At 36.6% G+C, this 3,625-nt stretch overlaps 1 non-coding gene across 1 annotated transcript; it reads left to right on the top strand.

Moving 5' to 3' along the window:
- The first annotated feature begins 1,864 nt into the window (after positions 1–1,864).
- Positions 1,865–1,970, top strand: LOC121229858 (small nucleolar RNA R71). Its single transcript, XR_005927813.1, has one exon. It is a non-coding gene; the product is annotated as a small nucleolar RNA R71 (small nucleolar RNA).
- The last annotated feature ends 1,655 nt before the right edge of the window (positions 1,971–3,625 follow it).

Genomic DNA, 3,625 nt, shown 5'->3' with positions numbered 1-3,625 from the left:
CGACTATTCCGTATGGGAAAATGTTGAGTACCGTAAGAGGGATTGCTCCGTTAGGTTCAGAAGTGGCAATACGAGAGTCTGCTGCATCTAGTAGTACTTTGTCTCCAACCTTAAGTTGATTTGGTGAGATATTGAGCTCGTCATGATGTGGTTTTGGTTTATCGGGTGTCCTCGGTTTATGTGACTACCATTCATCTAGTTCCTCGATTTGTAGCCTTCGTTCTTCATAGATAGGTCTTTTGTCTTTACTCGAACATGGCTCAGGTGTGTTCTTTGAACCTATTTCCTGCAAAGCAAGTTGCACCACATTGTCAGTTTTAATAGTATGATTTATACAACCACCTTCAATTTTCAATGTGTTATTGGAATTACGAGCTTGAAGGGTGATTATTTCGTCTCCCACACAAAGTGTGAGTTCACCTATACCAATATCAATTATAGTTTTGGCAGTTGCTAAAAAGGACCTTCCTAAAATTAAAGGCACGTTACTATTCTCCTCTATGTCTAGAACAACGAAACCAACTGGGAATATAAATTTGTCAATTTTAACGAGTACGTCTTCAACAATACCCCTAGGAAATCTGATAGTTTTATCGGCCAATTGAATGCTTATCCTAGTTTGTTTAGGTTTCCCAAGACCTAGTTGTTTAAACATTTTATAAGGCATGACATTAATACTAGCCCCTAAATCAGCCAAAGCATTATTAACATCTAAGCTACCAATTAAACAAGGAATCATAAAACTCCCTGGATCTTTCAATTTGTTGGCTAGCTTATTCTGTAGTATGGCTAAGCAAACTGCATTTAACTCCACATGCGACGCCTCATCTAACTTCTGTTTATTTGCTAAAAGCTCCTTTAAAAATTTGACTGCATTCGGCATCTACAAAAGAGCTTCAATAAACTGTAAGTTAATATGTAATTTCTTTAAAAGTTTAAAGAATTTACCGAATTGTTCGTCTGAGTGGTCTTTCCTTGTCGCATTTGGGTAAGGTACACGTGGTTTGTACTCTTTACCTACCTGTTTTTGGTTATTGTGGTCCACCTTACCTTTACCTTTACTTACCACAGTTTCTTGCCTCGGTTCTGGTTCAAGTGCAACTAACCCTTCCTCATCTTGAATGGTAATTGCATCGAGCTGCTCCCTTGAGTTAGATTCAGTGTTACTTGGTAGGCTACATTGTGGCCGTTCAGATATCAATTTAGCGAGCTGGCCTATCTGAGTTTCGAGCCCTTGGATCGACGCTTATTGATTTTTAAGTGTTGTCTCGGTATTCTAAAATGAGTTTCAGACACCGAGATGAATTTTGTTAGCATCTCCTCAAGGTTTGGCTTCTTTTCTAGCCGGTACAGTGGTTGTTGAAAGCTTGGAGGGGGTGGTGGTCTCTGATTACCTTGGCCTCCCTATGAGAAATTTGGGTGGTTCTTCCATCCTACATTGTAAGTGTTACTATAAGAATTATTTTGAGATTGAGTGTTATTACCGATATAATTTAATTGCTCATTCTCCATGTTGTAGCCATAGGGTGGGTATTCTGAATTGTTCGATCCTCCTCCACTTGCTTCGCATTGCATTACTCGGTTAACCTGTGAAGAACTAAGAAAATCGTCAATTTTTCTATTCAAAAGTTCTACTTGATTAGAGAGCATGGTGACCGAATCAACGTTAAAAACGCCAGCTGCTTTCATCGGCTTTGTCCTCATGACTTGCCACTGATAACTATTCAGTGACATCACTTCTATAAATTTATAAGCATCCTCAGGTGTCATATTATTGATAGTTCCTCCAGCAGCTGCGTCAATCATCTGCCTAGTCGAAGGATTCAGGCCATTGTGAAACATTTGAACCTATAGCCAGAGTGGTAACCCATGGTGAGGGCATCTTCTTAAAATGTCCTTGTATTTCTCTCATGCATCATAGAGTATTTCTAAATCCATCTACACAAAAAAAGAGATATCATTATGCAATTTGGTTGTTTTAGCCGGCAGAAAATATTTTAATAAAAAATGTTCGGTCATTTGTTTCCAAGTAGTGATTGACCCTTGTGGTAACGAGTTCAACCACTGTTTAGCTTTGTTCCTGAATGAAAAAGGGAATAACCGAAGGCAAATGGCATCATCAAAAAGCCATTGATTTTAAATGTATCACAAAGTTCCAAAAAGTTTGCGAAGTGAGCGTTGGGATCCTCGTTCTACAAACCATCAAACTGAACAAATTGCTATATCATTTGAATTGTCTTAGGTTTCAGTTCAAAATTATTTGCAGCAATAGCATGTCTAACTATGCTCGACTCAGTTCCTGTTAAAGAAGGTTTAGCATAATCATACATAGTGCGCGGAGCAGGATTCTGATTAGCAGCAATTGCAGTAGGTAGCGAATTTTCCTAGTTGTCTGCTATTTCCTCGGTTGTGGTATGAATATCGTCCTCTTGCTTTTCTTCTGTGTATCTTAGGCTTCGCCTTATTTCTCTTCGATTTCTACGAACTATGCGATCGATCTCACAGTCAAAAAGTAATGGTCCTGACGGGTTTCTTCTAGTCATAAACTAGAAAAACCTGTCAGAAAAAAATAAAAGAAAAGTTAGAAAAGTGAAATTAAACTAAAAATAAATTGAAATAAGAGTAAAATGGCTAAAGTAATAAAAATCGAGTGTTCCTAATAACTTAGTTCCCCAGCAACGGCGCCAAAAAATTGATTCGTGATATTTGCGATAAGTTTTAAATAATTTATAAATGATCGTTCTTGAAACCAACTACTATCACGATGAAGGCAAGTGTACCTATCAAACAGTAGTATAGCTTTAACAAGACCGGATTTTCGAATCCAAAGGAACCAAGAGTACTAGTAATTACTTTCTTTTTATTATCTAGCCTAAAAATTAAGGGATTTGTTTATCTAAACTAATTAACTAAACTAAGGGTGCAGAGAAAGAAAATTAGGGAAAATATTTTTAGAAAATTCGATTGATTAAGACAATACCCAAGGAAAAATCCACCTAAACTTCACTTGTTATTTGACTCTAAATTAGACGATTTATTCATTTGACTTTATCCATAGAAATCCCTAAGTTATATTATTATCTCTCTCAAGACTAATAACGTCTAACCCTAGGTTGATTAATTGAAATCTCTTTCTAATTAACGCCCTAGTGTTGCATTAACTCGATCTATGGACCCCCTTATTAGGTTTCACCCTAATTCGGAAAAATCTTGTCACCCTATCTCTAGGCGTTCAATCAACACCGCTTAATTATGATAAATTTACTCTTAGACAGGGACTTTTGCTTCTCTGAAGAAGCGCATTAACTTGAATCAATATCCTGGAATATTAAAACAAGAATTAAGAACACATAATTAAGAACAAGTCAAATATTTATCATATAATTCAAATAATAATAACAAGATCCGTCTTAGGTTTCATTCTCCTTAGGTATTTAGGGGGTTTAGTTTATAATTATAAAAGAAAACATCTCAGAAGAATAATTAATACAAAGCATAAAGAAAACCCAAAACTCCTGAATGGAAATTGAAGGGAGAGCTTTAGTCTTGATGAATAATTTGGCTTCTGAGATGGATCAATCGACTTTCTTTGAGTAATTCCTTACTTCCTCCTCCGTCCCCCCAT

Source organism: Gossypium hirsutum, chromosome A05, assembly GCF_007990345.1.
Source record: "Gossypium hirsutum isolate 1008001.06 chromosome A05, Gossypium_hirsutum_v2.1, whole genome shotgun sequence".
Classification (NCBI taxonomy): Eukaryota; Viridiplantae; Streptophyta; class Magnoliopsida; order Malvales; family Malvaceae; genus Gossypium; species Gossypium hirsutum.
Note: the sequence above shows the minus strand (reverse complement) of the source record. Positions and strands in the feature narration are given on the sequence as shown.